A 25,708-nucleotide genomic window follows, 5' to 3' on the forward strand; every position below is an offset into this window, starting at 1 on the left:
CGGGCACGCGGCTCCGTTAGAATCCCTGGGACCAGCCGGGGGCGGGCAGGGCCGCCGGCTTCCGGCTGCCCCGGGGCGCAGGGGTGGGGGTCGCTGGCACGCGGGAGAGGACCCTGAGCTTCTCCCGGCCGGGAGCGTCCGGAGCCGGCCAGCCGAGTCTGACGGGTCTCCCGCCATTTGAGACGCCGATCGGGCACGTTGCCTGCACGTAGAGCGCTACCAGGCGCCCCAGGGTTTTGATCAACCCCGACTCTAGCCTTTCCCAGAACTAGCCTTCCTCGGCCAGAAGATGCCCCCGGGCGAGGGAAGAACCGGTAGGGGAGCGGAAAGGGCTTTGGCGTGGGAAGAGTAGAGACTGAATTCCTTAAGATTTGCCAGCTCTAAGACCTTGGCTACGTTATCTGTTTTCTTAGACTATTTCATCCTTTATTAAAAAAAAAAAATTGTGGAGCCTTCTGGACAAGGATGAAGATACCAAGTGGAGTGTTTTGAGCGCGCGTCAACCGGCCGAGGGTTGTGATTTCCATCTTTTAAACGCGAGTCCAGACATCGTGCTCCTCCCTTCTAAGGTCACTCGGAAGCCCTTGAGAGCCCCGGACCAGAGTCCATTTGCCATGACGCTGCTGCATAACTCCGGTCTGGCTGAGCTCTGACCTCTGCGACAGAGAATGGGCATCTCCGTCTGCTGTAGAAGCCCTCAGGAGAATTCAGTGGAGGACATGTCTGACACTGAAAATCCCTCTTAAAATGCCACTGTACCAGATCAGAATAGAGAAGATCAGAATAAAGGTATTACTAAGTCTGTTTACCCTAATTCTGTCTGAAGGTTGTTCGCTCCCTTTGCTGCAGACCCCTTCCTTGCCTTTCTGCTCTGCTCTGTATTGCCCTGCAGGGTGCAGTTTCTCAGGCTTCCAGGACAGCTGCCTTCATTCAGCTTTGGGTTTGGCGAAACGGAGACAGAGGCAGGAGACTGGAAGGTAGAAGGCAGGACAAAGCCAGGTTATTTCTCTTACTCGTGGTTCCAACTTCCCAAGGATGACCCTCTCCCCCACTCTCCCTTAATTCCACGCCCTCCATTTGTCCCTCCAGCTTAGGAGTGTGGGCAGCTTCTTGTTTTTGCTAATCTTTGGGTCGCCTCATTGTCCCCTGTTGGGTTTCTCAGCCCTTCCATCACTCCTGTCATTGTGTCACCAGTTCGGGGCACTGGATTTTCTGGCTTACATACTTAGAGTGGTTCCTGTTTGCCTAGTTGGACCTTGAGTGATACACCCAATATTATACCAGGCACTTTGTAGACATTATTTCTTAGACCTCACAAGTCTTATGTGGTAGATTGTATTGTTCCCATTTTACCTAGCAGGAAGTTGAGCCTTACAGGGTTTTATTACTTGCCCAAGTTAATCAGCATGAATCCTATCTCATCAAATCTAGCTTGAGCATTTCTCCCTGCATTTTAACATCTTTGCAGTGGGGATACTTTTTTCTCTAATGGACACCAGTGTGAAGTTTTAGGACTATCAAGAAAGTATAAGATGGCCCTTCTGATATTCGGATAGTGATGATTCCAGCAGAACCTAAACCATTGCTATTTTAAGAAGAAGAAGAGGAAGAAACAGGCCCAAAATGGAGCCATTTGCCCTCAGGACAGCAAATCAAGGCTTAATTGCAGTTTCATTCTTTCCCAGCAATGTGTTCTATAAACAGAAAATCTAAAATTTCCTGATCAGTACTCGTCAGGTAATCTGCATAAAAGACCCCTTCTGTCCCCTTTCCCCTGAAAAGAAGTTAACCTGGACTGAAGAAGTTCTTTCTTTGCTAATAACTTCCCCACTCACTCCTCCTTCCTTTTGTAAAACCCTTCCTTTTTTTTTTTTTTTTTTAAACCCTTCCTTTTTTGTACAGTTCCTTGGAGCACTTTTCTGTTCCCTAGATGGGATGCTGAGTCATTAGATAAAGCCAATTAAATATTCAAATTTACTCAGTTGAATTTTGTTATTTATCAGTGCTTAGAATGAGACATGCTTAGATGCTCACATGGGGCCACTTTGTGACCACAAAAATGACTTGGCCTTTCTCTGAGTGATTGGTGGTGGTTTTTCTTTTTTGGTTTGGTTTTGATTTGTTTTGTTTTGTTTTTGCCACACCACGTGGCTTGTGGGATGTTCCCCAACTAGGGATTGAGCCGGGCCCCCAGAATCAACCACTAGGCCACTAGGGAATTCCCAATTGGTGCTTCTTTATGGAAGATACAAATCTAGCCCTGTTTGAATCTTCCTGCCTCCTAGGTAAGCATTGTAAAGATACCCAGTCTCTGAATTGCCCCTGCTTCTTGACAGCCTTCAATCCAGACATAGTCCCCACTTCCCTAATCCCTCCACAGAACCAGGGGAAAAAGCCCACATTTAAGGACACACACAAGATGTTCTCAGGATAAGCTCTCCTAACTGCCTGCTGGTTAAATAAGCCTGACTTTTTTTGACTACAGGTGTGTTTCTGGTGGTCTTTGGTCAAAGGCTTTGACAACCTTAACCAATTTATTTTGCTTCTATTTTCCATTTTTATACATATAAAGAGTGATACATGAAAAATCTATGTCACTATGTCAGTCTCAAAGAGCTCTTTAAATAACTAAACAATTCCAAGAGATAAGGAATCATTGTGTCAGAACTTGGCAGCATTTTTTATTTTTAGGGTTGCCTAAAATAATGGTTCTTCTTACATCTTGTGCTCTTTTGAGTGAAATCCAGTTGCAAAAGCAGGACTCAACTCCCGTTCTGCCCATTCTACCCATCCACTGGCCTTGCTCTATCCACTACAGCACCATGCTGCCTCACTGGGAACTTTAAATAGTTGTTAAATGAATGAAAGGGTAGATATTATTAGCTCCGATACATGCATACAAAGAAACTGAACCCAAGAGAAATAAGTCACTTGAGATCAAACAGCTTGCAAGTCACAGAGCGATTCTGACTGCAAAGCCAGGGCTCTTTTCCGTCATACCTACTGCTGAGGGAGCCCTCCCTGCACAGAGCATCCGAGGGGAAACTCCAGGACCAGCTTAAATGAAGCTGTTACCAGTTCCCATCTGTCAGACCCATAGTCCGTGCTGAGTTCTTTGTGAAGGAATTGGGACTTTAATTGCTGAGTTGGCGTGTGTGGAGGAGAGAGGGTAGAGATTTACTAGGCAAATATGTCTGTAACTCGTGAATTTGGCCTTGGATTATGAGATTCCTAGAGCAGGGGAAGGACAGACTGGAGATTAGAGACATGAAAACAGTGGCCTCTGTCCCAGTACTAGTTAGCTGTTCCACGCCATTCCTCACGTCATCCCCAGGGCTGGAGGCCCAAGCTGGGATGAAGCATTGCCTTTTTTTATGTTTTTTTTTAACTTTTTAAAAAGATTTAAGTATAGTTAATTTACAATGTTGTGTTAGCTTCAGGTGTACAACAAAGTGATTCAGTTATGTTGTTTACTCATGAAGTCCTGTCTGATGCTTTTGTGACCCCATGAACTGTAGCCTGTCAGGCTCCTCTGTCTCTGGAATTCTCCAGGCAAGAATACTGGAGTGGGTTGCCATGCCCTCTTCCAGGGGATCTTCCTGACCCAGAGATCAAGCCCATGTCTCCTGGAAGTCTCCTGCATTGCAGGTAGATTTTTTTTTACCATTGAGCTACCAGGGAAGCCCTGATTCAGTTTTATATATATATATATATATATATTTTTTTTTTCCAAATTATATTATTCTACTTGCATATATACTTTCTCAGATTCTTTTCCATGATAGGTTACTATAAGACATTGAATGGAAGCATTTCCTTTTGATTCAGCTCTTACTGTTGGCATTTGGGGCCTCAGTGATGAGGGGACAAGGAGTGGGCTGCTGTGGGAAATAAAGCCAGCCAGAGCTCTAAGTGAAGAGACGGCTGTTTGAAGGCTAAAAGTGGGTGTGTGGGGCTGCACTGTAACTTACTTGGCATTCTGTACTCATAGCAACACTTCTGTTGTGAAACTCGTGTTCCAATCACTTGTCAGCATCTCCCAGTCTCTTGATCTGTGGGTTGCCAGAGGGCAGGTCCATTTCTCATCCATCTTTCTAGTTCCAGCCCTGTCCCTGGAGCTGTGGCGTTAGCACCAGCTTGGTGTCTATACTGCGAGGGTCTTGTTCAAACAAAATGGGCAGGGGGCAGGGTGGGGGCGTCGGGGAGCGGCTTCCCTGGTGGCTCAGTGGAAAAGAATCTGCCTGCCGAAGCAGGAGACACGAGTTTGATCCCTGGCCCGGGAACTAAGCCCAGGCACTGCAACTATTGAGCCTGTGCTCTCGAGCCCAGGAGCTGCAGCTCCTGAGGCCTGCACGCCCTACAGCCTGTGCTCAGCAACGAGATGCTACTGCAATAAGAACGCTGAGCACTGCCACTGGAGAGTAGCCCCCGCTCATCACAACTAGAGAAAAGCCCAGGCAGCAACAAACACCCAGCACAGGCAAATAAGGAAATAAACAGAAACCAAAATGGGGGATCTGTTGGCTCATGGGATTCAGGGAAGGGCTGAACACTCGATCATGCAAAAGGCGGGGAGACAGGCAGGATGTGAACGCCACCAGTCCAATCTTTCCATCCCTGGTCTCTGCCTTTTTCTGTGCGTCAGCCTTATTCTCTCCTTGTAGATGGCTTTTCCCCCACATAGCAGGAGATGTCCCACCATTTCCCATCTACTAGCTTCTGTGCCTAGTCGCTCAGTCGTGTCCGAGTCTTTGCAACCCCATGCACTGTAGCCCGCAAGGCACCTCTGTCCATGGGGATTCTCCAGGCAAGAATACTGGAGTGGGTTGCTATGTCCTCCTCCTCCAGGGGATCTTCCCAACCCGGGGATTGAACCCAGGTCTCCCACGTTGCAGGCGGTCTCTTTACCATCTGAGCCACCAGGGACTGGGTACATTTCAAACCTTGTTTCTCCTCCACTGCCCACGTGCGCCTCGGGTGCCAGGCACTGTAGAACACACTCCTATCAGCAGAAGACTTCTGATCCTGCACTTTGGTGTCACAAAGTGAGCTGAATCTGCTTAGTGGGCATTCGGCAAATTTCTGGAAGCCATGCCCACTCAGGACAGTTCTTAGTAATTAGACAGGGAAGTGGCTATGAACGATACACATCTATAGCAGTGTATTTATACACCTCCTCCCACTGATCGACTACACAGCTGCTGAACTCAACAGTCGGAACTGCCAATGGCCATCCCTCCTCCGCGTGATGTGAGGGGAAGAATGGTGGAAAAGGCAGCAGAAAAACTCAGCCAGGGACTTCCCTGGTGGCCCAGGGGTTAAGAATCTGCCTTGCAATGCAGGGGACACAGGTTTGATCCCTGGTCAGGGAACTAAGATCGCACATGCTGAAGGGCAACTAGAGAGTCTGGCACAGATCCCACATGACTCAACGAAGGTTCCACGCGCTGCAACTAAGACCCAATGCAGCCAAATAAATACATAAATATTAACAAACAAATAGCCAATTGAATGCAACAGGAATTTTGGGAATAAATTAATATAATAGTAAAATACTAAAAATCACAACAGCCAGTAACAGGAATTGGTTAATTAAATGATGGTGTGACAGCACCACAAAGAACAAATTTCCAGACTATAACAACACAGAAAAGCACTTATGGAATAATGTTAAGTGTGCAAACCCACAAACATACACAGATATTCCTTGACTTTCAGGTTTATTCCCATAAATCTATCAGTAGTTTGAAATCATACAACTCAGATTGTCTTTTAATCCGAGTCTTTTATTTTTTTTATTTTATTTTTTTTTATTTTTATTATTATTTTTTTTTAATCCGAGTCTTTTAATTGAGATAACACACCTGGTCTCAGGACTTAATGAAGCTCAGGTTGCTTATGTCTCATCACAGAAAGAATTCAGTGACAGACCAAGTGATTTATTAAGAAGTGGACTTATTTAGAGAGATACACATTCCATAGACAGAATGCAGTCTGTCTCAAAAGGCAAGAACGACCTTGGGAGAAACACACTCCATAGACAGAGTGTGGGCTATCTCAAAAGGCGAGAGGCCCCAAGATACAATGTGCTTAGTTTTTATGGGCTGCATAATTTCATAGGCTAACAAATGGGAGGATTATTCTGGCTATTTTAGGAAGGGGATGGAGATTGCCAGGGACTGGGCCATCACCCACTCTTTGGCCTTTTATGGTTAGCCTGTGAACTGTCCTGGTCCTGATGGGGGTGTCATTTGAGGCTCAAGGTCTACTGGAAGTCAACCTGTCTGCCATCTTGGACCTAGCTGGTTCTAACCAGTTTTTGTCATGTCCTATGGTCATGTCAAGAGCATCCTCAGTGGCTCAGAGGTAAAGAATCCACCTGCAATGCAGGAGACTTGCAGGAGATGCAGGTTCGATTCCTGGGTGGAGAAGATTCCCTGGATAAGGAAATGGCAACCCATTCCAGTAGTCTTGCCTGGGAAATCCCATGGACAGAGGAGCCTGGTGGGCTACAGTCCATGGGGTCGCAAGAGTTGGACAGAACTTAGTGACTGAACAACAATAACAACTATTTTCTAATAAAGGGTTGAATATCTCATGTAATTTATTGGATACTGTACTGAAAGTGAAAAACAGAATGGTTGTCTGGGTGCAGAATGGTTGGAAGTGTATCAGTTTTTTACTCTTGTGATCACATGACTGACTGGGAGTGGTGGCTGCCACCGCCCAGCATCATGACAGAGGCTGCATATTACTAGTCTGGGAAAAGATCCAAAGTCAAAACTCAAAGTATGGTTTCTACTGAATGCATGTTGTTTTCCAACCATCATAAAGTTGAACATCTTCGCTCACTTCATTGTGAGCTGGGGACCACCTATACACTATGATTACATGCGTGTGTGCTAAGTCTTGCTTCAGTTGTGTCTGACTTTTTGCGGCCCTATGGACCATAGCCTTCCAGGCTCCTCTGTCCATGGGATTCTCCAGGCAAGAATACTGGAGTAGGTTGCCATGCCCTCCTCCAGGGGATCTTCCTGACCCAGGAATTGAACCAGCGTCTCTTACATCTGCGTTGGCAGGAAGGTTCTTTACCACTAACGCTACCTGGAAAGTCCGTGTACTATGATTATGTTGAAGCAAAACATTGAATAACATTAATGCAGATTGGAGGTAAACCTGAGAAATGGAAATAAATCTGTTATGATGGCAGAATTATTGGTTAAAAAATATATAAACTGTCAAAATATGTAAGCACCATGAAATTCACACGAACATTAAAAATAGCAGTGATAAAAAAATAGCTGTGATATACATTTTTATATAAAAGTATTCATGAAATTTTAACTGACAATTGCAACATAGTGTACATCATAATTATGTTAAAACATCAGTGTGATTATGTATATGTAAGAAATTGTATAAAAATAAACACTGTTAACATTGGTTAGGCCTGAATGATGGGATTATAGTTTTTATATTTTAAAGTTTTCGGTATTGTCTGATTTACTTTTGTAATCAGAATTTAAAATATAGTCACTTCTATTAAAGAAAAAAGACTTCCAATGCAGCAGATATTAGACAAATGTCTCATAATGCAGGAATGACAAGAATTTGGCCCAGTAACTGTGGCAGATTGGCTTATTTCCAACTATTCCACTCCCCCTATAATAAGATTACAGGCCTAGCCCCTATGCCTGGAGACTTTTAATGCCTCTCATTAGGCAGTGAATATTTACCCATCTCACTGACTTTGAGCTTGGCAGAGGGACTTGCCTAGGCCAATGAAATGTGAGCAGGCATGAGATAGACAATCTATATTCTAGCTGAGGATTCCTGCATTTGTGTGTGGCATGCCTTGGCCTTTTCTGCCTGTGCCACACACCATGAGAAGAGCATGCCCCAGGGAAATGCTGCTTCTTCAGCCTGGGTCCTAGAATGGGAGACACCCAAGTCCAGTTGAACACAGCTGGCCTGGTAGAGGACAGGTGACCCAAAGACCTGTGAGTGAGAAATGAATGTTCACTTTTCTAAACAACTGCATTTTGGGGTTGTTCGTTACACAGCCTTGCCACAGCAAGAAGCTGACTAATACTCCAGACCTTGCCTTTTTTCCCCAAGCCCTGTGTTCTTTTTTGAATAAAATTTTATATGGCTGAGAGTAACATTAGGGAGAACAACCATCTCGGTTTTGCTGAATGATTGAGGGGTTTCCTAGGACATGGGACTTTGAGATTTTCAAAAATAGCTTTATTGCGATATAATTTACATGCCATACAATTCACTCATTTACAGTGTACAGTTCAGTGTTTTTTTAGTATAGTCACAGAGTTGTACAACCATCACAAAAATCTAATTTGAGAACATTTTCGTCCCTCCTCCTAAAAGAAGTTCCAGGCTCATCAGCAGTCACTCCCTACTGTTCCCCTCCAGTCCCACAGAAACCACTAATGTACTTCCTGTCTCTGTCAATTTGTATATTTGGGATATTTCATATAAATGGAATCCGACAGTACAGCCTTTTGTGACTGTTTATTTCTTAATTAACATAATGTTTCCCAGGTTCATCTTTGTTGTAACATGTATCAGTATTCATTTCTTTTTATTGCTGGGAAAAATTCAGTTGTATGTGTAGACCGCATTTTACTCATCTATTTATCAGTGGTGGACGTTTGGGTGTTTCCACCTTGGGCTGCTGTGAATAATGCTGCTATGAACATCTATGTACGAGTCTTTGTTTGCATATCTGTTCTCAGGTGTTTTGGGTGTATGCCTAGGAGTGGAATTGCCGAGTGATATGGTAATTTTATGTTTAACTGATTGAGGAGCTGCCAAACCATTTCCTACAGCTGCTCTGAGGTACATTCCTACCGGCAGTGTAAGAGGGATCCAGTTTCTCCACATCCTTGCCAACACTTGTTATTGTCCATCTTTTCTATTACAGCTATCCTAGTGGGCACACATTGGTGTATCATAGTTTTGATTTTCTTTTTTTTTTTTTTTTTTCTTCATAGTTTTGATTTTCATTTCCCTAAACGACTAATGATGTTAAACATCTTTTCGTGTGCCCATTCCCCATTTGTATACTTTCTTCGGAAAAATGTCTATGCAAATCCTTGGCTCATTTTAAAATTAGGTTATTAGTCTTTGTGCGTTTGAGTTGTAAGGATTCATTATATATTCTGGAAACTAGACCTTCCTCTGATATACAATTTGTAAATATTTTCTCGTCTGTGGGGGTGTCTTTTTACTCTCTTAATTTGCAGCAAGAAAGTTTTAACTTTTGATGTGGTCCAATGAATCTATTTTCCTTTGGTCACTTTTGCTTTTGGTGGCGCGTCTACCAGCTTCCTCGTTCGTAGTCAGCATCCCTAAGCAGTTATGGTGGGTTTTTTTTAATCACTGAAACTGGATGCCACCTGCCTTGAAACTTTCCTCAACATTGTGCTATAGGCACTGTAGTGGCTAAAAGCCCCTGCTCTGGAGACAAACTGCGTGGGTTCAAATCCCCGCTAGAGCAGCCACTTAATGACGGTGTTTTCCCTACCCTAGGATCACTGCCAGGTGAGCACAATGCTGGGTGTTCAGTTAGTCGCTCAGTCGTGTCCAGGTCTTTGCGACCCATGGACTGCAGCACGCCAGGCCTCCCTGTCCATCACCAACTCCCAGAGCTTGCTCAAACTCACGTCCATTGAGTCAGTGATGCCATCCAACCATCTCATCCTCTGTTGTCCCCTTCTCCCGCCTTCAATCTTTCCCAGCATCAGGGTCTTTTTCAATGAGTCAGTTCTTCACATCAGATGGCCAAAGTACTGGGGCTTCAGCTTCAACATCAGTCCTTCCAGTGACTATTCAGGACTGATTTCCTTTAAGATGGACTAGTTGGATCTCCTTGCAGTCCAAGGGACTCTCAAATCTTCTCCAACACCACAGTTCTAAAGCATCAATTCTATATCAGTGCTGGGTGTAGGTGAGAGAAATCAAGAACAGGGATAGATGGGACTTCCCCGGTGGTCTGCTGCTGCTGCTGCTGCTAAGTCACTTCAGTCGTGTCCGACTCTGTGCGACCCCATAGATGGCAGCCCACCAGGCTCCCCTGTCCCTGGGATTCTCCAGGCAAGAACACTGGAGTGGGTTGCCATTTCCTTCTCCAATGCATGAAAGTGAAAAGTGAAAGTGAAGTCGCTCAGTCGTGTCCGACTCTTCGTGACCCCATGGACTGCAGCCTACCAGGCTCCTCCGTCCATGGGATTTCCCAGGCAAGAGAGTACTGGAGTGGGTTGCCATTGCCTTCTCCGTCCCCGGTGGTCTAGAGGTTTAGAATCCGCCTGCCAATTCAGGGGTCACAGGTTCGATCCCTGGTCCGGGAAGATTCCACATGCCGTGGAGCAACTAAGCCTGTGTGCCACAACTACTGAGCCTGTGCTCTGAAACGAGAAGCTACCACAATGAGAAGCCTGCTCACCGCAATGAGAGAAAGCCCACATATGGCAACAAAGACCCAGCGCAGCCAAAAAGAAATAAATACATAAATTTTTAAAAAAGAATGAAGATAGACCAGGAGGACAATTAATATAGCTTCTTCTGTGTATCCTCATAATGGATTGGACTTAATGGAGGGCCTGAACAGATCTAGAGTTCAGGATGTGGACCATACAGGAAACTCTGGCACATGACTTCACCACATCTTATCAGTTACACCTCTTTTCCAGTCACTGTTGCCAACTTCCCTTCACATAGAAGCAGCCTGACTGCACCCAGCCCACACTTCGCACCTCTCGGTTCTTGCTCTGGGGCTTCTCTGACCCCTCAGCGGGGGATACTTGGAGCCCTATTCAACACTAACACTTGCACACCCTAGAAGTGGGTGGAACAGATGCCCCTGGAGCCATGACTGACCAACAGGGATGGAAGCTAGTGAGTAAATGCTTACACATTTGTCCTTCACCTTGTTTCCCCAAAGATACCAAAGGAAGGGGTGAAGGATGCTGAACAGGTATAAACAACAGCTACCCACGTTTTTTACTCAGAATCTTTAGAAGGATCCCAGGAATCTAGATGTGTAATAAGCTCTGTAGGGGACTCCCATGCAGTCTAAAAAAAAGTTTGCAAAACACAGAATTAGGGGGAAAAAAACAGAATTAGGGCATTTTCTGAAGGAATTTACATTATAAGAGGAGCAGAGATTACAATGGAGAAGGAAATGGCAACCCACTCCAGTATTCTTGCCTAGAGAATCCCGTGGACAGAGGAACCTGGTGGGCTGCTGTCCATAGGGTCACACAGTCGGACACGACTGAAGTGACTTAGCATGCATGCATGCACTGCACAAGGAAATGGCAACCCACTCCAGTATTCGTGCCTGCAGAATCCCAGGGACAGAGGAGCCTGGTGGGCTGCCGTCTATGGGGTTGCACAGACTCGGACATGACTGAGCGACTTAGCAGCAGCAGCAGCAGCAGAGATTACAGTTCTGGCAACTTGAACATTCCCTTGTGTCACACAAAAAAGCATTATATGACTGTCTGTCTCCATCTCCATGTCATTTATCTCTTCTGACTTGGCATCCCCATCTTAGGTACGCCCAGCATACGTACATGAACTTCCTTCCCAGTGTCTCAGTAAGATTACTGCTCTCTTCCTAAGGAAGGCTCCACTCCTTTTCCACAGGAGAAGGTTTTGCTTCTGGGTTCCTTCCTGTATCCTGTGGTCTAAAGAGAGCAGGGTCCTGGACTTCAGCCGGAAGGGCACTGATGTTTGCTTCCTGCCAGCCCAACCCAGGTGATGAATGGCTTCCAGGACCCAGAGCAAGGATGCCTCAGTAGACCCACCAATTTTAGCTCAGTTGGAAGAGTGAAAGCCACAGGGCCTGCTGGCTCCCTTATTAGATTTCTTCTTAAGTAAGTACATCTTTCAAAGACTTCCCCCCGCCAAAAAAAAAGTTTCTAGAGGCAGTAAAGATAAATGTCTAAAAAGATGTTTTCCCCATTTGCATAGCTAGCTCTCTTCTCAGAAAATATTGCTTCCTGCACTGCCTGGGTCTTGGGCACATCATTAATCCACATCCACTTCCTTTTTTTTGTTTATGGCCACACTGCACAGCATGCAGGATCTGAGTTCCCCAACCAGGGATTGAACCTGTGCCCCGTGCATTGGAAGCTCAGAGTCCCAACCACTGGACCACCAGAGAAGTCCCAATCCATGCCCACTTTCAATGGTTACTTGGCTTATGACTCAGGGAGTGGTTTTCATTCAATTCTTTTGATTTAGAGTCTTCTGATAAAGTCGATAGTGGTGGGGCTGGGGAATTTGGTACTTCTTCCTGATTTGGCTCAGATGGTAAAGAATCTGCCTGCAGTGTGGAAGACCTAGGTTCGATCCCTGGGTTGGGAAGATCTCCTGGAGAAGGAAATGGCAACCCACTACAGTATTCTTGCCTGGGAAATCCCATGGACAGAGGAGTCTGGATAGTTCATGGGGTCACAAGGAGTCAGACACGACAGAGCAACTGACATTTTCACTTTCCTGATTTGCAGGCAGATCTGACTTTGGCAGAGGTAGAGGCTCCCCAGTTTCTACAATAGGAACCATGTCTCACATATCTGGTCATGTCTTTCCCTTACTTAAAACTCATCCATGTTTCCCAGTTGTTGTTCAGTTGCTAAGTTGTGTCTGACTCTTTGTGACCCCATGGACTGTAGTACACCAGGCATCCTTGTCCTTTACTATCTCCCAGAGTTTGCTCAAACTCATGTCCACTGAGTCAAAGATGCCATCTAACCATCTCATCCTCTGTCGCCCCCTTCTTCTGCTGCTCTCAAACTTTCCCAGCAGCAGGGTCTTTTTCATGAGTTGGCTTGTTTGCATCAGGTGGTCAAAGTATTGGAGCTTCAGCTTCAGCATCAGTCCTTCCAATAAATATTGGCCTCACATTCAGGCCCTTCATGATCTGGCCCCTGCTTGTCTTCTGTTTTGTTAGGACTCTTCAATTGCACATGACAGAAACCGATTTTCTCTTTGTTACTGGGTCAGGTGAAAAAGTATTTGAAAAGTCCTGAACAACACTGACTTCAGGCATAGCTGGATTCAGTAGTGCACATGTTTTTGGGAATGTCATTTCTCTCCATCTCCAGGCTCTGTCCTCTGTATTGGCTTCCTTTTCAGGGAGACTCTACTATGTGGCAGAGATGAACACCATAGTGACTTCAGGTTTATAACTTGGTAGTTTATTAAGCTCAATGGGGAGTGAATGCAACTTGTCCAGAAAGTTCCAGGAAAGTTCAGAGGATGCCTGTCATCAGTGAGGATAGGTCATGTGCTCATCCGTGGACCACCCTTGTGGCTTACTGTCCACTCCTGATGCTTGGGGGTGGGGTCACCCAAGTTGAACGACCTTTTTGAGAGTGATGTATGAGTATTTACAGAGAACATTTGGGATGACATTATTATAAGAGGAGGATATGGCATGTACCATCACCTAACAAATAGCTGTGTTCCTCTTCTTCTTTGTTAACAGAAACCAAATTTTGCTGGGTAGCAAGAAGCTAAGGGAAGGAGAGCCCCTCACTCAGCCGCAGGGCATGAATCATAACTGGTTTAACCCAAGCCCTGGAATCACCGACTCAGTGGACAGGAATCTGAGCAAGCTCCGGGAGATAGTGAAGGACAGGGGAGCCTGGTGTGCTGCGGTCCATGGGGTCACAAAGTTAGATACAACTTGGTGACTGAACATCAACAACAAAGCCCTGGAATCCCGTTCCTACTGCAGTGACTGGTTTGTGGGTTGTGACTTGGATTTAGCCACTGAAAACATAAAGGGTAGGCTGCTGGAGGACTCTTGGGAGATAGTTTCCTCCCTGAGAAAATAAGTGATGGTACCTCCCTGGCAGTCCCGTGGTTAACACTCCGCACTTCTGCAGGGGGCGCAGGTTGGAGCCTAGTCAGAGAAGCCTCTGCCCACCTTCCACACTGGGAGCACAGAATCTAAGTCACTGGACTACTAGGGAAGTCCAAAAGCAGTGTCGTTTACTTAGAAGAAATTTTTAATTTTAATTATATCCAGGATTTCAATTTTTTCCTCATGGATTGTGCCCTTGGGGTCATATCTAAAGTCGTTTAGAAACCTAAGGCCATCTAGACCTTCTCTTATGTTATCTTCTTGGAGTTTTATAGCTTTGCATTTTACATTGAGGTCAGTGATCCATTTTGAGTTAACTTTTGTGAAGGGCAAAAGGTTTGTGTCTTTCTTTTTTTGTTTGTGGATGTCTAGTTGTTCTATTGATTGAAAAGACTATCTTCCATCCATTGTATTGCCTTTGCCCCTTTATCAAAGACGAACTGACCACATTTATGTGGGTCTGTTTATATGCTCTCTGTTCTGATCTACTGATCTATTTGTCTATTCCTTCATCAATAATACACTGTCTTGATTACAGCAGTTTTACAATACTGAGTCTTCCTATCCATGAACATGGAATATCTCTCCATTTATTTAGCTCTTTGATTTCTTTCATCAGGTTGGGTAGTTTTCCTCTTATAGATGTTTTTTTTCCAATTATTTTATTGTGATAAAATACACATAAAGCTTATCATGTTAATCATTTTATGTTTATGGTTCAGTGGTATTAAATACATTCATAATGTTATACAACTGCCATTCATCTCCATAAATCATTTCACCTTATAAAATGGAATCCCTGTACTTATTAAACAAAATCCCCTTATTTTCTCTCCTGCCCAGCCCCTAGCAATCACCATCTTACTTTTTGTCTCTATATCAGTATTTCCTTCCTCTTAAAGACTGAAAAGATGCTAACTAGACTTATTGTGGTGATGATTTCTCAATGTACACACACATTGAATCATTATGTTGTACACCAGAAACTAACATAATGTTATATGTCAATTACACATCAATTAAAAATTTTTTAAAAGACTGAATAATATTCCATTGTATGTATACACCCCACTCACTTATTCTTCTGTCGATAGACACTTTGTGTTGCTTCCACATACTGTAAATAGTGCTACTATGAACATGGGTGTACAAATATCTCTTGAAGACCCTGCTTTCAATTCTTTTGGGTGTATACCCAGAAATGGAAATTGCTGGGTCATATGGTAATTCTATACTTGATTTTTTGAGGAAATGCTATACTGTTTTCCACAGATGTACCATTTACATTTTTACCAATAGCACACAAAGTTTCCATTTCTCTACATCCTCATCAACACTTATTTCCTTTCTTGTTTGTTTGTTAGTATCCATCCTAATGGATGTGAGGTGGTATCTCATTGTAGTTTTTATTTGCATTTCCCTGCTCATCAGTGGTATGAGCCACTCTCACAATCTGTCTTTTGATTAGTTCCTTTAGACCACTGACATTCAAAAGTGGTTACTGGTATAGTTGTATTCATATGTACCATATTTGTTACTGTTTCCTACTTATTGCCCTTCTTCTTTATTCCTATTTTTTATATTCCATTCTTCTACCTTTCATGATTTTAACTGAGCATTTTATATGATTCCAGTTTCTCTCCTTTCCCAGCATAAAGAAAAATCTTTTTTTTAGTTTTTTAGTGGTTGCCCTAGAGTTTGCAATATACATTTACAACTAATCCAGGTCCATTTTCTTTTTTAAAGATTTTGGCTAGTTTTATTTTTAGTTATACTGGGTCTTCATTGCTGGGTGTGGGCTTTCTCTAGTTGTGGTGGGAGGGGCCTAGTCTTCATGCACTGCCCTGGCTTCTCATTGTAGTGGCCTCTCTTGTTGTGGAGCACAGGCCCTAGTTGCAAGGGCTTCAGTAGTTGCAGCATTCGGGCTCAGTAGTTGTGGTGAATGGATTTAGTTGCTCCATGGCATGTGGAATCTTCCTGGACCAAGGATTGAACCCATGTCCCCTGCATTAGCAGTAGATTATTATCCAGTGTTCCACCAGGGAAGTCCAGGTCCACTTTCTAATAACACTATACAACCTCATGGGTAATGAGTTTTTCTTTTTTTTTAGTATTTTTTTATTTGGCTGTGCCGGGTCTTAGTTGCAGCATTTGGGATCTTCAATCTTCCTTGAAGACCATGTGGTGTCTAGTTCCCTGACTAAGGATCGGAACCCCGGCCCCCTGCCTTAGGAGCCTGGAATCTTAACTGTTGGACCACCAGGAAGTCTCGGTAACGAGTTTCCTATAATATCAGAATAATCATAACTTCTCTCCTGTTCCTTCACTGTTATTCGTGTCACTTATATATAAACATACATTATGGGTGTGTGTGTGTGTATACATATATACTATTAATTTGAACAAACTGCTATCTGTTAGATCAATTAAGAATAAGAAAAATGAAAGTTTTAATTTTACCTTCATTATTCTTTCTTCCATATTCTTCCTTTCTTGATGTAGATCCAACTTTCTGACCTATATTATTTTCCTTTTCTCTGAAGAACTTCTTTTAACATTTCTTAGAAATGGCAAGTCTATGGGTTTGGTATCTGACATTCAGTTGGGGAACATCATTGCTGTTTCCAGTATTTCTTCTGCTCCTTTCACTCTTTCTCCTTTTTCTAATATTCCCATTCAGTTCAGTCGCTCAGTCATGTCCGACTGTGACCCCATGGACTACAGCACGCCAGGCTTCCCTGTCTATCACCAATGCCCGGAGCTTGCTCAAACTGATGTCCGTTGAGTCAGTGATGCCATGGCCATGCGCACTGAACTGCTAGCAACTCATTAACTACCCTTCAGGCTTCCCTACCTGCATGGGCTCCCACGGAGGGTCCAGCTCGTGGGTTTCTGCTCAGGTAGATCTGATTCTCTGTATTCACCTGTCTGTCTCTCCAGCTTGGGGTGCGGCAGTTTGCTGCTCTCACTTCTGCGACCTCACTGTCACAGGTCCCTGGCCCTTTGCGACCTTCCGTCACTTGCTGTGACCTCACTTCTTTTACACATCTAAGAAGAGTTGCTGACTTCTCAGTTTTCTCAGCTTTCTATTTGCTGTCAGGACAGACTAGCAACTTCCCAAAAGACCATGATCTTTTATACACGTGATCTTATCCTCCATTACAGGATGTTCTGCATTCATTCTGTGGGGCTCCTGCACTAAGACTGATCACATTTAGTTAGTAAAGGATTAACTGAATTGGGGATACATTTCAGTTTTATGAATATTCTATCTACTTTTGTTGCATCCTCGTTTCTTAGGCATGAGCATTCTGGGCTCTCATTTCTCTTTATTATTTTTATTTTTAAAGACTTAATTAAAAAAAAAAAAACTATTTATTTGACTGTGTTGGGTCTTAGTTGCAGCATGTGGGTTCTCTAGTTGCCCACATTGAGTTAGTTGCCCCACAACATGTGGGATCTAATTCCCTGACCAGCACCCTCTGCATTGGAAGGTAGATTGTTAACCATTGGACCACCAGGGAGTTTTCCATTCCGGAGCTTTTGAATGAGAGCCTAGAAGGTCTCTGTCTCAGCCTTTGGGCTATGGGATGTTTTATTCTGCCGTTTGGAAGTTTTGAGCTTTAACTCTCCCACCTCCAACAACGACAACTCCCATCTCCCACCCCATACATCTTTACAACACAGCAAGTGCCCTTTGTTTCAGGCAGTCCCTCTTTCTCTAAGTTAGGAGTCTCATGGTCTCCTAAACACCATGAGACTGTAGAAGACTTCACTCCCAAGTTTCGGGACTTCCAGGAATGTCCAGCTCCTCATGACCACCAAAAGCTCTGCTGGCTTCTCTTCCTCCCAGTAGTGTTCCTTTGCCTGAGCTAAGCTTTTGTGCCCAGAATTGGCAAATCCCTCCAGAGAAAAATATTTGACCTGTGACTCTCAGCCTATTCAGGAATGAAGGTTCATGTCTGGAATCTTTATCTCATTCATTCATAGCTTTGCATTTATTTATAACTCTGCTGATTTAAAAAAGATGATTCTTGCAATTTTCTTATTTTTTTGTTTTGTTTGTCTTCTAATTTCTGCAGTGGGAGCACTGGCCGGCTGAAAATTTCTATATCCTGGTTGCAAACAGAAGTCTTTTGATCTTTTCTTATATTCTCTAAATTTACTTTCATTATCTCTTCAAATATTTTTTTTCTCCAACTTTATATTTTTATTTCTGAAATCCTATTATCTGGATATTTTTACTTCTACTTTTACTAATTTTTTTAAATATTTTCAATTTTTAAAACCTCTCCCATCTGGGAAAGTTATTCAAGTTGGTCTTCCCGTTCACTAACATTTTCTTCAGCAGTGTTCATTCTATTTATCCCAACTACCTGGACTGATCAGCACTTCTTGTTTTGAAGGGCTACTAAGAATTAATGATTGCTATATTCATTCATTCACATATTCATCAAGTATTCACTGAATGCCTACCTTATGCCAGGCTGGGTTCTAGGCATGGGGAATTCAATCGCCATCTATGCAAAGTAGACTTAACTAATTTAAACCTCTAGCTCAGATTCACATGTGCAACTGGCTACTTGACATCAGACGCAAGTCAACATGTCCAAAATTGACCCAGGGACCTTCCCCTAATCAGTATTCCCTTGGGGGCAAGTCACAGAATTCCAGGTCACACTAGTTTAAGCCATAAACCGAAGTTAATGGCTCAGTTAACTGAGAAGTCCAGAGGAAGAATGGCTTGAGGCCTGGTGGATTGATATTAAAGGTTCAATGATATTGACAGGACTCAGTATCTATTTTTCCATTTCTTGCTTCTGCTTTTTTCTCTGCTGACTTCACTTGTGGGATCTTCATCCTGGACCAGAGATTGAACATAGTCCCTCTGCAGTGAAATGCAGAGTCCTAACCACTGGACTGCCAGGGAATCCCCTCTGCTGACTTGACTTCTATGCTTACCCTCCCTCACATGGAGGTGAGATAATCACCAGCAGCAACAGGCTTCCATGCTTCCAGCTCAGCATCTCCAGCAGACAAACAGAGGTTTCTCTATCCCAATAATTCCATCATCAGCTCCAGGCTTGCGTCTTGTTGACTCTCCTTGGGTTTTGTGCCTAGTTATGACACAATCATTGTAATTTGGAGAAGGAATCTTTGGATGGGCCAGATCCAGGTCTGAAGCTCACTCTTGCAGCTGAAGTTATGTTCTGCTAGCTTTGCAACCCAGTACAATTAAAAAAGCCTCCTCCCTGAGTGCTCCATCAAATGTTTGAAGGGGGACTCTCATCAGCCTGGCTTAGGACTCACGGTCTTTTCCAAACCAATGTCTGTGTCCTATTGGTAGGCCTGGATCTGGAGTTGCCAGATTTAATGAATAAAAATATGAGTATAAGGAAGATCTGGTATATATATACAGTGGAATATAGCTCAGCCATAAAAAGAATGAAATAACATTTGCAGCAACATGGATAGACCTGGAGATTGTGATACTGAGTGAAGTAAGTCAGAGAAAGAGAAATATCCTATGATATCCCTTCTATGAAGATTCTAAAAAGAAATGATACAAATGAACTTATTTACAAGACACAAACAGACTCACAGTCTTCCAGAAGGAACTTATGGTTGCTGGGGGTAAGGATAGGGGGAATGGATAGTTAGGGAGCTTGGGACAGACAAGTACACACTGCTATATTTAAAATGGATAACCAACAAGGACTTGCTGCGTAGCGCAGGGAACTCTGCTCAATGTTATGCGGCAGCCTGGATGGGAGGGGAGTTTGGAGGAGAATAGATACATGTATATGTATGACTGAGTCTCTCTGCTGTGGACCTGAAACTATCACAATATTGTTAACTGGGTATATTCCAGGATAAAGTAAAAAGTTAAAAAAAATGAGACATTCAGGACTTCCCTGATGGCACAGTGGGTAAGAATCAGCCTGTCAATGCTGGGGACATGGATTTGATCCCTTGTCCAGAAGGGTTCCACATGCAGCCAAGCAACCAAGCCTGGGAGCCACAACTACTGAAGCCGATGCACCTAGAGCCCATCCTCCGCAACAAGAGAAGCCACTGCAATGAGAATCCCGTGCACCGCAACTAGAGAATAGCCCCTGCTGTTCACCACGAGAGAAAGCCCACATGCAGCAATTCAGACCCAGCACAGACAAAAAATAATAAAGTAGTGTGTACATGTCAATAAAAAATTTTTTAAAAATGAGACAGTCAGCTACAATTGAATTTTAGATAAATAATGAATAAAATGTGAAGATTAGTATGTCTCAAGTTTGCATCCTGGTACTGGTGACCTCACCTGGGTCATACACCAACCCCACACTGTGGGGGATGAGATCAGCCACACCCAACCACTTAGTTTGGGTGTGAGCAGCACAATCCCAAAAGAAAAAGTGGAAGTGCTGTTTCCAGAAAGAAGCTTGGAGTTGAGCGGCACAGATGATAGTTGACCTTGACCCTGTGCACATCCGGTTCACGGCAACCCATTAGCCCTCCCCCAGCTCCTTTATGGGCTCCCTTGATTTTAGGAATACAGGCTCTGCCCTCAGCCCCGGGGGGATAAATTAGGATTACTCTAAACTACAAATGATATATATATATATATTTTTTTTTTTTTTTGCCAAATGATTGATGTTAAAGGAAAAATCATTCATTACATTTGTTGATGATCACCAGGTGGACTTTTCCAAGGAGCTACTACGATGGGGGTTTGTATTAGGGGTCAACTTCAAACACAATGAAGAAAAGTAGGGATTTATAGCCAAGGCTCAGGGTCGGGGTCAGTGGATGGAAAATTACTAAGTGGAAAACTCAGAGGGTAAGGGCGAGATTCTGGCTAGACCGACCCAACAGATTCTTGTTAAAACTGAACGATGCAGTGATGAACACACAAGTCCAAAAGTCAGGGCACAGCTGAGAAGAGGCTTCAAAGGACCTGGATTGGAGTTTGTCAAGGAAGACTTTTTGTCACGGATACAAATCTTCCTAGCTCCCTTGGCGTTCAGCGATGGTCAGGCAGCCAGCTCTGGCCCATGAGAGGCAATGGGAAATTTGCTGGTGAGTTTTTGAAGATCTTGCCTTCCAGATAAAAAGACAGAGCCCCTGCACCTCACTGCTTACTTGTAACGCTGGTGTGAGCACATGATATTTGGAGCTATGTCAGTCATGAGACAACAAACATAGGACTGAAAAACCGGCCCGCAAGAAGGGACGGAGCTGAATAGTGGGAAGAGTCTGAGAAAACTCAGGAAACTCTAATCTCTGGGCTTCTTCTGTAAACAACAGTCTTACAGTTCAGCCTCTGCCTTCTGGTACTTGCAGGACACATGCTCCCCAGTTGATCTGCTCCTCTCCAGCCCCCCTCCCCGGCCCCAGCCTGCTTTTCTCCTGATGTCCCAGGGCTCAATGAATAATACCAACACCTTTCCTTTCCTGCAAACCAAAATTTCAGTGTCATCACTGGAGCCTCCCTCTCCTCCCCCATTTTTGTTGAATATCCTCAGGGACTGTGGACTCTGCCTCCTTTTTACATTTCCACGTATGTTGTGGTATTGCTGGCAGCTCCTCAGTTCTCTCTCGGTTCATTCAAAGGCTTTCTATCTACCTCGTGCCTCTACTCTTTTTTTCCCTGCAATATATTTTCACAGTTGTCTTTTCAAAATATAAATCCGATAATATCAACCCCTGCCCTACCCTGACCCCCCGCGAATGTTTAAAACCTCCTCTTGTTGCAGCAAGGGGGAATCTCTTCCAGGGTCTGAAAGGAGGCTTATTTCCACTGGGAAATGGATTGTCCAAGGAGATACACAGGCTAACCAAGCAAGAGACTTTATTGGGAAGGGGTCCCCGGGCAGAGAGCAGGAGAGTAAGGGAACCCAGGAGAACTGCTCTGCCGCTGGCTCACAGTCTCAGGCTTTATATTGATGGGATTAGTTTCCAGGTTGGCTCTGGCCAAACATTCTGACTCAGGGTCTTTCTTGGTGGCGCGCACATTGCTCAGCCAAGATGGATGCCAGTGAGAGGGATTCTGGGAGGAGGTAGGACATGTGGAGTCTCCTTTTGACCTTTCCCGGATTCTTCCAGTTGGCAGTAGCTTTTTAGCTCCTAGTGGTTCGGAGTTCCTTACCAGGACCTCCTGTCGTAAAGTTACGCTTGCAGACGGTTGCTATGCTGCCTAGTCTGGGTGGGCAGTTTCAGTTAGTGTATTTCTCCTAACACTTTTGCTCTTAGAAAAAAGACCAAAATCCTTAACAAAGCCTTTAAAACCCTGCGTGCTTGACCGTGCCTCAAGCCATACCTCACCCATGCTACTTCCCTCTTATATGAGTCTGTCCCCTTCTACTACAGAACCTTTGTACATGCTGGGATGCCTAGAACCATCTTCTCCACCTCCATTCCCCTTCTCCACTCCGGCCCTGCCTTCAGATCTCTCCAGTACCCTTGCTTTTCAGGTGTGTCTTTTCCCGTCCTCAGAGACCCTCCCATTGCTCTCAATACCTAGGAGATGTCCACAGGTAGTCATCTATGGATATGAGAGTTGGACCATAAAGAAAGCTGAGCACCAAAGAATTGATGCTTTTCAACTGTGGTGCTGGAGAAGACTCTTGAGAGTCCCTTGGACTGCAAGGAGATCCAACCAGTCAATCCTAAAGGAAATCAGTCCTGAATATTCATTGGAAAGACTGATGCTGAAGCTGAAGTTCTAATACCTTGGTCACCTGATGTGAAGAGCTGACACATTAGAAAAGACTCTGAGGCTGGGAAAGATTGAAGGCAGGAGGAGAAGGGGACGACAGAGGATGAGATGGTTGGATGGCATGACCGACTCAATGGACATGAGTTTGAGTAAACTCTGGGAGTTGGTGATGGACAGGGAGGCCTGGTGTGCTGCAGTCCATGGGGTCACAAAGAGTTGGACACAACTGAGCGGCTGAGCTGATGATGAACTGATTTCTTCCCTGCTTTCCCTGGAATCCCACCAGGATTCCCTTCAACAGTTGAGATCCCTCCCCTCTGGAACAATTCTGCCACCTTCCTTCTGTGAACGCAAGTTTTCAAATCAATGACCTGCTAATTCTCCCATAGCAGTGAGAACAAAAGACAAATTAACATTTTAGTACATTATTTTGACATACGAATAAGAAGGCGATTGAAAGAAGTGAAAGTGTCAGTCCAGCTCAAAAGAGCAGGGACTGACTCTATTGGGGGGCCATTAGACAACCCCAGATACGGAAGGTCCTTGAAATGCCTTGCTTAGTTACCCAGTTGTGTCCAACTCTTTCGTGACCCCAAGGACTGTAGCCTGCCAGGCTCCCCTGTCCCTGGGACTTCCCCGGCAAGAATATTGGAGTGGGTTGCCATTTCCTTCTCCAGGGGATCTTCCAGACACAAGGATCAAACCTACAACTCTCTCCTAAATTGGCAGGTGGATTCTTTACCACTAAGTCACCTGCGAAGCCCTACTGGTAACCTAAAGAATGAGGAAGTTGGAACCAGGAACAGAGAGAGAAATGCACTCCAAGCAGAGGGCACTGTATATGCCCAGCCTCCTCCTTGAGGGGTCCCGGCGTGCTGGTGGTGAGAGACAAGAATGAGGGGTAAGGTGGGCTGTGAAGGAATGGATTCTGATTCTGAGGGCAATGGGAAGCCAGTGGTTGGGGGGGGGGGGGCTTTAAGCAAGGGAGACACTGCACCAGATTTGCTTTAGAAAGATCATTCTAACGCTGAGTGGAGAGTGGGTTGCAGGGGACAACACTGGGGTAGGGAGATAGAGGAGGATGAGGATGGTGTTAGATTAATTCAGCAAGGAGGCCATTAGACTGAGGGGGCTCTAATGCTACACCATCTATGGAAAGTGAAAGTGAAGTGAAAGTGAAAGTCACTCAGTCATATCCAACTCTTTGTAACCCCATGGACTATACAGTCCATGGAATTCTCCAGGCCAGAATATTGGAGTGGGTAGCCTTTCCCTTCTCCAGGGGAGCTTCCCAACCCAGGGATCGAACCCAGGTCTCCCACATTGCAGGAGGATTCTTTACCAGCTGAGCCACAAGGGAAGCCCACATCATCTATGGAAGCAAAGCCAAATCTAAGCCAGTGAATACCTCAAGGTTATGAGAGCAGAACCTAAGGACAAAGAACCAACTACATTTAAAATTATAGCCAATCAATACTTTCCTTACCTTGCTTTCAGTTTTTCTCTATAAAAGCTTTTCTTCAGTTCCTATCAACAGAGCACTTCTAACTGCTTCCAGTTTGGCACGGCCTTATTTGAATATATTTTTGCTCAAATAAATTCCCTGAAAAGTTACTATGCCTCAGTTTATCTTTTAAGTGTTCTGGTGTCAAAACTGGGATCCAAAGGAGATGCCAAGTTGCCGCAGGAGCAAGCAGCCAGGCAGAGTGACCCACTGAGCCCATTGGGCTCACTGCTTTCTTCCTACCTCTGGAAGTTGTAGGTAAGTTACTTTCTTATTTGAGCTTCGTGGTTTTTGGGTTTGAAAGAACTCTCTGAATTTATTTGAGGATTTCTTTCCCTGGACTAGGCCTGGGGATCAGCTGACTTAAAAGGAACTGGACTGGGGGAGTCTTCCCTGGTAGTCCAGTGGTTAAGACTCCCTGCTTCCACTGCAGGGGGCACAAGTTTGATCCTGGTTGGAGAACTAAGATTCTGCATGCCACATGTCATGGACAAAACATAAAAGAAAAAAAAAGAGAGAGAGAGAAAGAAAGAAAATTTTCCTTGAGTCCAAAAAATCTGGGACTCCTCTACCTGCGGTCCTGGCTAACAATATGTATAAATTATGGGCCCTGTATTATCTTATCAAAGACAACCTTGAATTACAGTGGCTGTAGCAGGAAATTTTTAACCTAGATAAGCATATCTTTACAAGGTGCTCCAGAGGAAAAAGAGTTCTAAATCTCCCCCAAAACAGTATGGTGCATTTTTTTTTTTTTTACTGGTATTCAGAAGCTTCTTAAAAATGAAAGGAATCAAAATTACTTCTTTAAAAGATTCTTTACAAAACACAGTTGAAAACTTTAAGCAACAAATTGACGGTGAATCTAAAAAGAAGTGCATACTGCCTGACTTGACTCCAACTGTTCCTTCTGGTATCCCTCCCCTCCCTAAATTTCCTGAACCTACTAATCCTTTTACTCAATTGCTTTCTATTATCTAAATATATTTATTTATTTGGCGGCTTCCCTGCTGGCTCAGTGGTAGAGAATCCACCTGCCAACACAGGAGATGGTCCAGAAGATTCCCGGAGAATGAAATGACAACCCACTTCAGTATTCTTGCCTGGGAAATCCCAAGGACAGCAGAGTCTTGTGGGCTACAGTCCATGGGGTCGCAAAAAGACTCAGACACAATTTAGAGATTAAACAACATCAGCGTCAATACCTTGCAGGGAACTGGTCCAGGATTATGGACCGTTTTTTTCAGTAGTCTACAGCCTCCTTGGGAGCAAGGAGGCTTTTGGGCTCTTTCTTTTGGGCTTCCCAGGTGGCCCAGTGGTAAAGAATCTGCCTGCCAAGCAGAAGATGTGGGCTTGATTCCTGGGTTGGGAAGATACCCTGGAGGAGGGCATGGCAACCCACTCCAGTATTCTTGGCTGGAGAAATCCATGGACAGAAGAGCCTGGCAGGTTGCAGTTCATGGGGTCGCAAAGAGTCAGACATGACTGAGCACGCATGCATATGTTTATCTGGCCGCACCACGTCTTAGCTGCAGCACGTGGGATCTTTAGTTGTGGCATGCAGGATCTGGTTCCCTGAACAAGGGTTGAACTCAGG

The 25,708-nt window shown here is 44.4% G+C and overlaps 1 protein-coding gene and 1 long non-coding RNA gene across 4 annotated transcripts in view; one reads left to right on the forward strand and one right to left on the reverse strand.

The window, feature by feature from the left end:
- Nucleotides 1-24: 24 nt before the first annotated feature.
- Nucleotides 25-24,233, forward strand: LOC122673275. 3 transcript variants are annotated; one of them, XR_006334651.1, is made up of 3 exons: nt 25-789; nt 23,337-23,508; nt 23,937-24,233. It is a non-coding gene; the product is annotated as an uncharacterized LOC122673275 (long non-coding RNA). The 3 variants fall into 3 exon arrangements; XR_006334652.1 differs by lacking the exons at nt 23,337-23,508; nt 23,937-24,233 and adding an exon at nt 17,977-19,677; XR_006334654.1 differs by lacking the exons at nt 23,337-23,508; nt 23,937-24,233 and adding an exon at nt 18,765-19,677.
- The window catches only part of LOC122673260 (translation initiation factor IF-2-like), a 39,931-nt gene continuing 15,080 nt past the window's right edge, over nt 858-25,708 (reverse strand). Inside the window, exon 3 of the mRNA XM_043870888.1 lies at nt 858-970. The gene's annotated coding sequence lies outside the window, so the exon portion shown is untranslated. The remainder of the gene's footprint in view (nt 971-25,708) is intronic.

This window comes from Cervus elaphus, chromosome 2 (assembly GCF_910594005.1).
Source record: "Cervus elaphus chromosome 2, mCerEla1.1, whole genome shotgun sequence".
In the NCBI taxonomy this organism is placed as follows: Eukaryota; Metazoa; Chordata; class Mammalia; order Artiodactyla; family Cervidae; genus Cervus; species Cervus elaphus.